The sequence below is a fragment of the Aristolochia californica genome, unplaced genomic scaffold (assembly GCF_029961685.1).
Source record: "Aristolochia californica isolate CCGP_79_NKW_82.1479 unplaced genomic scaffold, dmAriCali1.0.hap1 SCAF_4, whole genome shotgun sequence".
Classification (NCBI taxonomy): domain Eukaryota; kingdom Viridiplantae; phylum Streptophyta; class Magnoliopsida; order Piperales; family Aristolochiaceae; genus Aristolochia; species Aristolochia californica.
Window position 1 is genome coordinate 28888887 of NW_027182103.1, and position 14461 is coordinate 28903347.

Sequence of the window (14461 nt, forward strand, 5' to 3'; positions counted from 1 at the left end):
ACATATCAAGTCTAAAATTTTCTATTTGTTGTGATCTATTTGCCTTTTATTTTTATTTTTTTTACTAGATGAAGGGAAAGTGAAAACTCAAGTTTTGATTGTCGAAAAAAGTATACATTTAAAATGGAAATGCACAATACAATAATGTAGAGAGAGATAATTCCAAAAAGTGTCTGTAATTTTTAGGGATTGTAAACTCTTTACAGTTTTTATAAATCAGGTTTTACAATCGTTGGGAAAAAGGGGAGGCTGGGGATTTTTAATTGAGTGTAGACTCCAATCCATAAGTCATTCCTTATAAAAATATAGCCCGTTACGCATGATCAATCACTTTACAATCATATATGATCGTTAAGTCAACTTTTTATAAATGGGCAAAATAATGGGTTGCTTGACTCGGGTAAATATCTCATCGCATGTTCACTAGAGAATTTAATGTTATTCACTTTAAAAGGTTTGGATCCATAGGTCATTCGCATCTTTAACATATTTCAAGATTTTAACATAAGTAAACATGTGTAGAAGAATCTCTTTCTTATAAAATTCTGAGCTATTAGGGTTGAACTAGTGGAATTTCCCAAACTTGTATAACAAAACTTTTGTGTTCATTTGTGGTGTGTGAATAAATTTTCTTTACTTACATTTATTATTGCTTTTAATTTTTTCCATACATAAACTCTAAAATTTTCATTTTGTTGTGATCTATTTGAAATTTATCTCTTTTTATGTTTACAAGATGAAGGGAAAGTGAAAACTCAAGTTTTGATTTAAGAAAAAAGTATAAATCTAAAATGGAAATGAACAATGGACAAATGTAGACAGAGATAATTCCAAAAAAAGTCTGAAATTTTTAGGGATTGTAAACTCTTTTTAGTTTTTGTATATCAGGTTTTACAATTGTCGGGAAAAGGGGGAGGCGGGGAATTTTTAACTGAGTGTTGACTCCCAATCCATAAGTCATTCCTTACAAAAATTTAGCCTGTCACGCATGTAAAACACTTTACAATCATCTATGATCGATAGGTCAGCTTTTTGTAAATGGACAAAATAATGGCTTGTTTGACTCAGGTAAATATCCCACCGTACGTTCACTTGAGAATTTAATGATCGTTTGTTATTCTCTTTAAAAGGTTTGGATCCATAGGTCATTTGTATCTTTAACATGTTTCAAGTATGCATATCCCTTTTATAAAACATGTGTAGAAAAATCTCTTTCTTATAAAATTTCGAGCTATTAGTGTTGAACTAGAGGAATTTCCCAAACTTGGATAACAAAACTTTTGTCTTCATTTGTGGTGTGTGAATAAATTTTCTTTATTTACATTCGTTATTGCTTTAAATTCTTTCCATACATAAACTCTAAAATTTTCATTTTGTTGTCATCTATTTGCTTTTATCTCTTTTTTTGTTTACGAGATGAAGAGAAAGTGAAAACACAAGTTTTTATTTATGAAAAAAGTCTACATCCAAAATGGGAATGCACTATGCCCAAATGTAGAGAGAGATAATTCCAAAAAGTGTCTGTAATTTTTAGGGATTGTAAACGCTTTTTAGTTTTTATATATCAGGTTTTGCAAACGTTGGGAAAATGGGGAGGCTGGGGATTTTTAACTGAGTGTAGACTCCCAATCCATAAGTCATTCCTTAAGAAAATAAAGCCTATTATGCATGATCAATCATTTTAATATCAATGATTGTTAGGTCAGCTTTTTTTAAATTGGCAAAATAATGGCTTGTTTGACTCGGGTAAATATCCCACCACACGTGCACTTGAGAATTTAATGTTATTCACTTTAAAAGGTTTGGATCCATATGTCATTTGCATCTGTAACATGTTTCAGGCATGCATATCCATTTTTTGAAAATACGTATGGAAAAATCTCTTTCTTATAAAATTCCGAGCTATGAAGGTTGAACTAGTTGAATTTCCCAAACTAGGATAACAAAATTTTTGTGTTCAATTGTGGTGTGTGAATAAATTTTCTTTACATACATTTGTTATTGCTTTAAAATTTTTCCATACATAAACTCTAAAATTTTCATTTTGTTGTGATCTATTTGCCTTTTAACTCTTTTTACATTTACGAGATGAAGGGAAAGTGAAAACTCAAGTTTTGATTTAAGAAAAAGTATACATTTAAAATGGAAAGGCACAATGCACAAATATAGATAGAGATAATTCCAAAAAGTGTTTGTAATTTTTAGGGATTGTAAACTCTTTTTAGTTTTTATATATTAGGTTTTGCAATCGTCAGGAAAAGAGGGAGGCGGGGGATTTTTAACTGAGTGTAGACTCCCAATTCAAAAGTCATTCCTTACAAAACTATAGCATGTTATGTATGATAAATCACTTTACAATTATCTACGATCGTTAGGCCAACTTTTTTTAAATGGGCAAAATAATGGCTTGTTTGACTCGGGTAAATATCCCACCGCACTTTCACTTAAGAATTTAATGGTATTCTCTTTAAAAGGTTTGGATCCATAGGTCATTTGTATCTTTAACATGTTTCGAGCATGCATATCCAGTTTTTAAAACATGTGTAGAAAAATCTCTTTCTCATAAAATTTCGAGCTATTAGGGTTAAACTAGTGGAATTTCCCAAACTTGGATAATAAAACTTTTGTGTTCATTTTTGGTGTGTGAATAAATTTTCTTTACTTACATTTGTTAATGCTTTAAATTTTTTATATACATAAACTCTAAAATTTTCATTTTGTTGTGATCCATTTTGCCTTTTATCTCTTTTTTTGTTTACGAGATGAAGGGAAAATGAAAACTCTTGTTTTTATTTAAGAAAAAAGTATACATCTAAAATGGAAATGCACAATGCACAAATATATAGAGAGAGTATTCCAAAAAGTGTCTATAATATTTAGGGATTGTAAACTCTTTTTACTTTTTATATATCAGGTTTTGCAATCGTCGGGAAAAGGGGGTGGCTGGGGATTTTTAATTGAGTGTAGACTCCCAATCCATAAGTCATTCCTTAAAAAAATATAGCCCGTTACACATGAAAAATCACTTTACAATCATCTACGATCGCTATATCAGCTTTTTGTAAATGGGCAAAATAATGGATTGTTTGACTCGGGTAAATTTCCCAATGCACATTCACTTAAGAATTTAATGTTATTCTCTTTAAAAGGTTTCGATCCTTAGGTCATTTGCATCTTTAACATGTTTCTAGCATGCATATCGATTTTTCAAAACACGTGTAGAAAAATCTCTCACATATAAAATTCCGAGCTATTAGTGCTGAACTAGTGGAATTTCCCAAACTTGGAGAACATAACTTTTGTGTTGATTTCTGGTGTGTGAATAAATTTTCTTGACTTACAATTCTTATTGCTTTAAATTTTTTCCTTACATCAACTCTAAAATTTGCATTTTGTTGTTATCTATTTGCCTTTTACTTCTTTTTTTGTTTACGAGAAGAAGGGAAAGTGAAAACTCAAGTTTTGATTTAAGCAAAAAGTATACATCTAAAATGGAAATTCACAATGCACAAATTTAGAGAGACAAAATTCCGAAGAGTGTTTGTAATTTTTAGGGATAGTAAAATCTTTTTAGCCTGATACACGATAAATCACTTTACAATCATCTATGATCGATAGGTCAGCTTTTTGTAAATGGGAAAAATAATGGCTTGTTTGACTCGGGTAAATATCCCACCGTACGTTCACTTGAGAATTTAATGTTATTCTCTTTAAAAGGTTTGGATCCATAGGTCATTTGTATCTTTAACATGTTTCAAGTATGCATATCCCTTTTATAAAACATGTGTAGAAAAATCTCTTTCTTATAAAATTTCGAGCTATTAGTGTTGAACTAGAGGAATTTCCCAAACTTGGATAACAAAACTTTTGTCTTCATTTGTGGTGTGTGAATAAATTTTCTTTATTTACATTCGTTATTGCTTTAAATTCTTTCCATACATAAACTCTAAAATTTTCATTTTGTTGTCATCTATTTGCTTTTATCTCTTTTTTTGTTTACGAGATGAAGAGAAAGTGAAAACACAAGTTTTTATTTATGAAAAAAGTCTACATCCAAAATGGGAATGCACTATGCCCAAATGTAGAGAGAGATAATTCCAAAAAGTGTCTGTAATTTTTAGGGATTGTAAACGCTTTTTAGTTTTTATATATCAGGTTTTGCAAACGTCGGGAAAATAGGGAGGCTGGGGATTTTTAACTGAGTGTAGACTCCCAATCCATAAGTCATTCCTTAAGAAAATAAAGCCTATTATGCATGATCAATCATTTTAATATCAATGATTGTTAGGTCAGCTTTTTGTAAATTGGCAAAATAATGGCTTGTTTGACTCGGGTAAATATCCCACCGCACGTGCTCTTGAGAATTTATTGTTATTCACTTTAAAAGGTTTGGATCCATAGGTCATTTGCATCTGTAATATGTTTGAAGCATGCATATCCATTTTTTAAAACATGTGTAGAAAAATCTCTTTCATATAAAATTCCGAGCTATGAGGGTTGAACTAGTTGAATTTCCCAAACTTGGATAACAAAACTTTTGTGTTCATTTGTGGTGTGTAATAAACTTTCTTTACGTACATTTGTTATTGCTTAAAATGTTTTCCACGCATCAACTCTAAATTTTTTATTTTGTTGTGATCTATTTGCCTTTTAACTCTTTTTATGTTTACGAGATGAAGGGAAAGTGAAAACTCAAGTTTTGATTTAAGAAAAGAGTATACATCTAAAATGGAAATAAACAATGCACAAATGTAGAGAGAGACAATTCCAAAAAGTTTATGTAATTTTTAGGGATTGTAAACTCTTTTTAGTTTTTATATATCAGGTTTTGCAATCGTTAGGAAAAGAGGGAGGCGGGGGGGTTTTAACTAAGTGTAGACTCCCAATCCAAAAGTCATTCCTTACAAAAATATAGCCCGTTATGTATGATAAATAACTTTACTATCATCTACATTCGTTAGGTCAGCTTTTTTTAAATGGGCAAAATAGTGGCTTGTCTGACTCAGGTAAATATCCCATCGCACATTCACTCAAGAATTTAATGTTTTTCTCTTTAAAAGGTGTGGATCCTTAAGACATTTGCATCTTTAACATGTTTCAAGCATGGATATCCATTTTTTAAACCATGTTTAAAAAAACCTCTTTGTCATAAAATTCCGAGCTAATATGGTTGAACTAGTGGAATTTCCCAAACTTTGATATCAATACTTTTGTGTTCATTTGTGGTGTGTGAATAAATTTTATTTACTTACATTTTTTATTGCTTCACATTTTTTCTACACATAAACTCTAAAAGTTTCATCTTGTTGTGATCTATTTGCATTTAATCTTTTTTTTTGTTTACGAGATGAAGGAAAAGTGAAAACTCAAGTTTTGATTTAATAAAAAAATATACATCTAAAATGGAAATGCACAATCCACAAATGTAGAGAGAGATAATTCCAAAAAGTGTCTACAAGATTTTGGGATTGTAAATTCTTTTTACTTTTTATATATCAGGTTTTGTAATAGCCGGGAAATGGGGGAGGTAGGGAATTTTTAACTGAGTGTTGACTCCCAGTCCATAAGTCATTCCTTACAAAAATATAACCTGTTACGAAGGATAAATCACTTTACAAACATCTACGATCGATAGGTCAGCTTTTTGTAAATTGGCAGAATAATGGCTGGATTGACTCGGGTAAATATCCCACCGCACATTTGCTTAAGAATTTATTGTTATTCTCTTTAAAAGGTTTAGATCCATAGGTCGTTTGTATCTTTAAAATGTTTCAAGCATGCATATCCATTTTTAAAACATGTGTAGAAAATCTCTTTCTTATAAAATTCCGAGCTATTAGGGTTGAACTAATGGAATTTCCAAAACATGGATAACAAAAATTTTGTGCTCATTAGTGGTGTGTGAATAAATTTTATTTACTTGCATTTGTTATTGCTATAAAATTTTCCATATATAAACTCTAAAATTTTGAGTTTGTTGTGATCTATTTGCCTTTTATCTAATTTTTAGTTTACGAGATGAAGGAAAAGTGAAAAGTCAAGTTTTGATTTAAGAAAAAACTATACATCTAAAATGGAAATGTACAATGCACAAATGTAGAGAGAGATAATTACAAAAAATGTCTGTAAATTTTAGGGACTGTTAACTCTTTTAAGTTTTTATATATCGAGTTTTGCAATTGTTGGGAAAACGAAGAGGCAGGGATTTTTAAATGAGTGTTGACTCCCAATCCATAAGTCATTCCTTAAAAAAATATTGCCCATTACATATGATAAATCACTGTACTATCATCTATGATCATTAGGTCAGCTTTTTTTAAATGGCCAAAATAATGGCTTGTTTGAGTCAGGTCAACATCCCACTGCAAGTTCACATGAGAATTTATTGTTGTTCTCTTTAAAACGTTTGGATCCATAGGTCATTTACATCTTTAACATGTTTCCTGCATGCATATCCATTTTTTGAAACATGTGGAGAAAAATCTCTTTCTTATAAAACTCCGAGCTATTAGGGTTGAAGTAGTGGAATTTATCAAACTTGGTTAATAAAACTTTTGTGTTCATTTGTGGTGTGTGAATAAATTTTCTTTACTTACATTTGTTATTGCTTTAAATTTTTTCCATACATAAACTCTAAAATTTTCATTTTGTTGTGATCTATTTGCTTTTTATCTCTTTTTTTTGTTTACGAGATGAAGGGAAAGTGAAAACTCAAGTTTTGATTTAAGAAAAAAGAAACAACAAAATGGAAATGCACAATGCACAAATGTAGAGAGAGAGAATTCCAAAAAGTGGTTGTAATTTTTAGGGATTGTAAAATATTTTTAATTTTTATATATCAAGTTTTGCAATCGTTGGGAAAATGGGGAGGTGAGGGATTTGTAACTGAGTGCAGACTCCCAATTCATAAGTCATTCCTTAAAAAAATATAGCACGTTACGCATGATAAATCACTTTACAATCATTTACGATCGTTAGGTCAGCTTTTTTTAAATGAGCAAAATAATGGCTTTTTTGACTCGAGTAAATATCCCACCGCACGTTAACTTATGAATTTAATGTTATTCTCTTTATAAGGTTCGGATCCATAGGTCATTTGCATCTTTAACATCTTTCAAGCATGCATATCCATTTTTTAAAACATGTGTAGAAAAATCTTTTTCTTATAAAATTCCGAGGTATTAGGGTTGACTTAGTGGAATTTCCCAAACTTGGATAACAAAACTTTTGTGTTTATTTGTGGTGTGTTAATAAAGTTTCTTTACTTAGATTAATTATTATTTTATTTTCCATACATCAACTCTAAAATTTTTATTTTGTTGTGATCTATTTGCCTTTTATCTCTTATTTTGTTTACGATATGAAGGTAAAGTGAAAACTCAAGTTTTGATTTAAGAAAAATGTATACGTATAAAATGGAAATGCCCAACGCAAAAATATTGAGAGAGATAATTCAAAAAAGTCTGTAATTTTTAGGGATTTTAAACTCTTTTTAGTTTTTATATATCAGGTTTTGCAATCGTCGGGAAAAGGGGGAGGCAAGAGATTTTGAACTAAGTGTTGACTCCCAATCCATAAGTCCGTCCTTGAAAAAATATAGCCCGTTACGCAAGATAAATCACTTTACAATCATCTATGATCGTTAGGTCACTTTTTTTAAATGGGTAAAATAATGGCTTGTTTGACTCGAGTAAATATCCCATCACACGTTCACTTGAGAATTTATTGTTATTCTCTTTAAATGGTTTGGATCCATAGGTCGTATGCATCTTGAACATGTTTCAAGCATGCATATTCAATTTTTAAAACATGTGTAGAAAAATCACTTTCTCATAAAATTCCGAGCGATTAGGGTTGAACTAGTGGAATTTCCCAAACTTGGATAACAAAACTTTTGCGTTCATTTGTGGTGTGTGAATAAATTTTCTTTACTTACAATTTTTATTGCTTAAAGTTTTTTTAATACATAAACTCTAAAATTTACATTTTGCTGTGATCAATTTGCCTCTTATCTCTTTTTTTGTTACGAGATGAAGGGTAAATGAAAAATCAAGTTTTGATTTAAGCAAAAAGTATACATCTAAAATGAAATGGACAATGCACAAATGTAGAGAGAGATAATTCCAAAATGTGTTTGTAAGTTTTAGGGATTGTAAACTCTTTTTACTTTTTATATATCAGGTTTTGTAATAGTCGGGAAAAGGGGAGGCCTGGGATTTTTAACTGTGTGTTGACTCCCAATCCATAAGTCATTCCTTACAAAATTATAGACCGTTACGCATGATAAATCACTTTACAGTTATCTATGATCGTTAGGTCTGCTTTTTGTAAGTGGGCAAAATAATGGCTTGTTTGACTCAGGTAAATATCCCACTGCACCTTCACTTGAGAATTTAATGTTATTCTCTTTTTAAAGGTTTGGATCCATAGGACATTTGAATCTTTAACATGTTTCAAGCATGCATATCCATTTTTTAAAACATGTGTAGAAAAATCACTTTCTTGTAAAACTCCGACCCATTAGGGTTGAACTAGTGGAATTTCCCCAACTTGGATAACAAAAATTTTGTGTTCATTTGTGGGTGTGAATAAATTTTATTTTCTTACATTTGGTATTGCTTTCAATTTTTCTATACATAAACTCTAAAATTTTTATTTTGTTGTGATCTATTTGCCTTTTATCTCTTTTTTTGTTTACGAGATGAAGGGAATGTGAAAACTCAAGTTTTGATTTATGATAAAAAAAGTACACATCTAAAGTGGAAATGCACAATGCACAAATGTATAAAGTGATAATTCAAAAAAGTGTTTGTCATTGTTAGGGATTGTAAACTGTTTTTATATATCAGGTTTTGCAATCGTCGGGAAAAGGGGGAGGTGGGGGATTTTTAACTGAGTGTTGACTCCATATCCATAAGTCATTCCTTACAAAAATATAGCCCGTTGCGCATGATAAATCAGTTTACAATCATCTATGAACGTTAGGTCAGCTTTTTGTAAATGTGAAAAATAATGGCTTGGTTGACTCGGGTAAATATCCCACCACACGTTCACTTGAGAATGTAATGTTATTCTCTTTAAAGGTTTGGATCCGTAGGTCATTTGCATCTTTAACATGTTTCAAGCATGAAAATCCATTTTTTAAAACATGTATAGAAAAATCTCTTTCTTATAAAATTCCAAGCTATGAGGGTATAACTAGTGGAATTTCCCAAACTTGGATAACAAAACTTTTGTGATCATTTGTGGTGTGTGAATAAATTTTATTTACTTACATTTTTTATTGGTTAAACATTTTTCCATACATAAACTCTAAAATTTTCATTTTGTTGTGATCAATTTGCCTTTTAACTCTTTTTTTTTTCGAGATGAAGGGAAAGTGAAAACTCAAGTTTTTATTTAAGAAAAAAGTATACATCTAAAATGGAAAAGCACAATGCACAAATGTAGAGAGAGATAATTCCAAAATGTCTTTGTAAATTTTAGCGATTGTAAACTCTTTTTAGTTATTATATATCAGGTTTTACAATCGTCGGGAAAAGGCAGAGGCGGGGGATTTTTAACTGTGTGTAGACTCCCAATCCATAAGACATTCCTTACAAAAATATATCCAGTTACTCATGATAAATCACTTTACAATCATCAACTACCATTAAGGTCAGCTTTTTGTAAAAGGGCAAAATAATGGCTTGTTTGACTCGGGTAAATATCCCACCACACATTCACTAAAGAATCTAATGTTATTCTCTTTATAAGGTTTGGATCCATTGGTAATTTGCATATTTAACATGTTTCAAGCATGCATATCCCTTTTTTAAAGCATCTGTAGAAAAATCTCTTTCTTATAAAATTCCGAGCTATAAGGGTTGAAATAGTGGAATTTCCAAAACATGGATAACGAAACTTTTGTGCTCATTTGTGGTGTGTGAATAAATTTTCTTTACTTACATTTGGTTTTGCTTTAAATTATTTCTATACATAAAATCTAATTTTTTTTTATCTATTTGCCTTTTATCTCTTTTTTTGTTTACGACATGAAGGGAATGTGAAAACTCAAGTTTTGATAGAAGGAAAAAGTAAACATAGAAATTGGAAATGCACAATGAACAAATGTAGAGAAAGATAATTCCAAAAAGTGTTTGAAATTTTTAGGGATTGTAAACTGTTTTTAGTTTTTATATATCAGGTTTTGCAATCGTCGGGAAAAGGGGGAGGCGACGGATTCTTAACTGATTGTTGACTTCATATCCATAAGTCATTCCTTAAAAAAATATAGCCCATTATGCATGATAAATCAGTTTACAATCAGCTATGATCGTTAGATCAACTTTTTTTAAATGGGCAAAATAATGGCTTGTTTGACTAGGGTACATATCCCACCGCACGTTCACTTGAGAATTTAATGTTATTCACTTTAAAAGGTTTGGATCCATAGGTCATTTGCATCTTTAACATGTTTCAAGCATGCATATCCATTTTTTAAAACTTGTGTAGAAAAATCTATTTCTTATAATATTCAGAGCTATTAGGGTTGAACTCATGGAATTTCCAAAACATGGGTAACAAAACTTTTGTGTTCATTTGTGGTGTTTCTTTACTTACATTTGTTTATTGCTTTAAATTTTTTCCATACATAAACTCTAAAATTTTTATTTTTTTGTGATATTTTTGCCATTTGTCTTTTTTTTTTATGTTTACGAGATGAAGGGAAGTGAAAACTCAAGTTTTGATTTAAGAAAAAAAAGTACACATCTAAAATGGAAATGCACAATGCACAAATGTAGAGTTTGATAATTCCAAAAAGTGTCTGTAATTTTTAGGGATTGTAAACTCTTTTTAGTTTTTAAATATGAGGTTTTGCAATCGTCGTGAAAAGGGGGAGGCGGGGGATTTCTAACTAAGTGTTTCCTTACAAAAATATAGCCCATTACGCATGATAAATCACTTTACAATCATATATGATCGTTAGGTCAGATTTTTGTAAATGGGCAAAATAATGGCTTGTTTGACTCGAGTAAATATGCCACCACACATTCACTAAAGAATTTAATGTTATTCTCTTTCAAAGGTTTGAATCCATAAGTCATTTGCATCTTTAAAATGTTTCAAGCATGCATTTCCATTTTTTAAAACATGTGTAGAAAAATCTCTTTCTTATGAAATTCCAAGCTGTTAGGGTTGAACTAGTGGAATTTCCCAAACTTGGATAACAGAACTTTTGTGTTCAATTGTGGTGTGTGAATAAATTTTCTTTACTTACATTTGTTATTGCTTTAAATTTTTTCCTTACATAAACTCTAAAATTTTCATTTTGTTGTGATCTATTTGCGTTCCATCTCTTTTTTTTGTTTACGAGAGGAAGAGAAAGTGAAAACTCAAGTTTTAATTTAAGAAAAAAAAGTACACATCTAAAATGGAAATGAACAACGCACAAATGTAGAGAGTGATAATTCCAAAAAGTGTCTATAATTTTTAGGGATTGTATACTCTTTTTAGTTTTTATATATCAGATTTGGCAATTGTCGGGAAGAGGGGGAGGCGAGGGATTTTTAACCGAGTATTGACTCCCAATCCATAAGTCATTCATTACAAAAATATAGCCCGTTATGCATCATAAATCACTTTACAATCATCTATGATCGTTTGGTCAGCTTTTTGTCATTGGCCAAAATAATGGCTTGTTTGACTCGGGTAAATATCCCACCGCACTTTCACTTGAGCATTTAATGTTATTCTCTTTAAAAGGTTTGGATCCATAAGTCATTTGCATCTTTAACATGTTTCAAGCATGCATGTCCCTTTTTTAAAACATGTGTAGAAAAATCTCTTTCTTATGAAATTCCAAGATGTTAGGGTTGAACTAATGGAATTTCCCAAACTTGGATAACAAAACTTTTGTGTTCAATAGTGGTGTGTGAATAAATTTTCATTACTTAAATTTGTTAATTCTTTAAATTTTTTCCATACATCAACTCTAAAATTTTAATTTTGTTGTGATCTATTTGCCTTATTTATCCATTTTTTTTTGTTTTCGAGATGAAGAGAAAGTGAAAACTCAAGGTTTGATTTAAGAAAAAAAGTACACGTCTAAAATGGAAATGCACAATGTACAAATGTAGAGAGTGATAATTCAAAAAAGTGTCTATATTTTTTATTGATTGTAAACTCTCTTTTAGTTTCTATAAATAATGTTTTGCAATGGTTGGGAAAGGGGGTGGCAGGGATTTTTAACCGAGTGTTGACTCCCAATCCATAAGTCATTCCTTACAAAAATATATCCCATTACACATGATAAATTACTTTACAATCATCTATGATCGTTAGGTCAGCTTTTTGTAAATGTTCAAAATAATGGCTTGTTTGACTCGGGAGAATTTATTGTTATTCTCTTTAAAATTTGGATCCATAGGTCATTTGCATCTTTAACATGTTTCAAGAATGCATTTCCATTTTTTAATACATGTGTAGAAAAATCTCTTTCTTATAAAATTCCTAGCTATTAGGGTTGAAGTAGTGAAATTTCCCAAACTTGGATAACAAAACTTTTGTGTTCATTTGTGGTGTGTGAAAAAAATTTATTTACCTACATTTGTTATTGCTTTAAATTTTTTCCATACATGAATTCTGAAATTTTCATTTTGTCGTGATCTATTTGAATTTTATCTCTTTTTTTGTTTAAGAGATGAAGGGAAAGTGATAACTCAAGTTTTGATTTAAGAAAAAAAAGTACACATCTTAATGGAAATTCACAATGCTCAAATGTAGAGAGTGATAATTCCAAAAAGTGTCTATAATTTTTAGGGATTGTAAACTCTTTTAAGTTTTTATATATCAGGTTTGGCAATCCATTGGGAAAAGGGGGAGGTGGGGGATTTTTAACTGAGTGTTGACTCTCAATCCATAAGTCATTCCTTACAAAAATATAGCCCGTTACGCATGATAAATCACTTTACAATCATCTATGATTGGTAGGTCAGTTTTTTTTAATGGGCAAAATAATGGCTTGTTTGAATCGGGTAAATATCCCACCGCACGTTCACTTGTGAATTTAATGTTATTCTCTTTAAATGGGTTGGATCCATAGGTCATTTGCATCTTTAATATGTTTCAAGCATGCATTTCCATTTTTTAAAACATGTGTAGAAAAATCTCTTTCTTGTGAAATTCCAAGCTGTTAGGGTTGAACTAGTGGAATTTCCCAAAGTTGATAACAAAAATTTTGTGTTCATTAGTGGTGTGTGAATAAATTTTCTTTAGTTACATTTGTTATTGCGTTAAATTTTTTCCATACATAAACTCTAAAATTTTCATTTTGTTGTGATCTATTTGCCTTTTATATCTTTTTTTTTGTTTTCGAGATGAAATGAAAGTGAAAACTCAAGTTTTGATTTAAGAAAAAAAAGTACACGTCTAAAATGCAAATGCACAATGCACAAATGTAGAGAGTGATAATTCCAAAAAGTGTCTGTAATTTTTAGGGATTGCAAACTCTTTTTTAGTTTTTATATATCAGGTTTTTAATCGTCAGAAAAAGGGGGACGCGGCGAATTTTTAACCGAGTCTTGAGTCCCAATCCATAAGTCATTACTAACAAACATATGGCCCGTAGCGCATGATAAATCACTTTACAATCATCTATGATTGGTAGGTCAGCTTTTTGTAAATGGGCAAAATAATGGCTTGTTTGACTCAAGTAATTATCCCACCGCACGTTCACTTGAGATTTTAATGTTATTCTCTTTAAAAGGTTTCTACCCATAGGTCATTTGCATCTTTAACATGTTTCAATAATTCAAATCCATTTTTTAAAACATGTGTAGAAAAATCTATTTCTTATAAAATTCCAAGCTATTTGGGTTGAACTAGTGGAATTTCCCAAACTATGATAACAATGCTTTGATGTTCATTTGTGGTCTGTGAATAAATTTTCTTTATTTAAATTTGTTGCTGCTGTTATTTTTTTCCTTACATAAACTCTAAAATTTTCATTTTGTTGTGATCTATTTGTGTTCCATCTCTTTTTTCTGTTTACGAGAGGAAGAGAAAGTGAAAACTCAAGTTTTAATTTAAGAAAAAAAAGTACACATCTAAAATGGAAATGCACAACGCACAAATGTAGAGAGTGATAATTCCAAAAAGTTTCTATAATTTTTAGGGATTGTACACTCTTTTAGTTTTTATATATCTTGTTTGGCAATCGTCGGGAAAAGGGGGAGGCGTGGGATTTTTAACCGAGTTTTGACTCCCAATCCATAAGTCATTCCTTACAAAAATATAGTCCGTTATGCATGATAAATCACTTTACAATCATCTATGATCGTTAGATAAGCTTTTTTTAAATGGCCAATATAATGGGTTATTTGACTCGGGTAAACGTTCACTTGAGAATTTAATGTTATTCTCTTTAAAAGGTTTGGATCCATAGGTCATTTGCATCTTTAACATGTTTCAAGCATACATT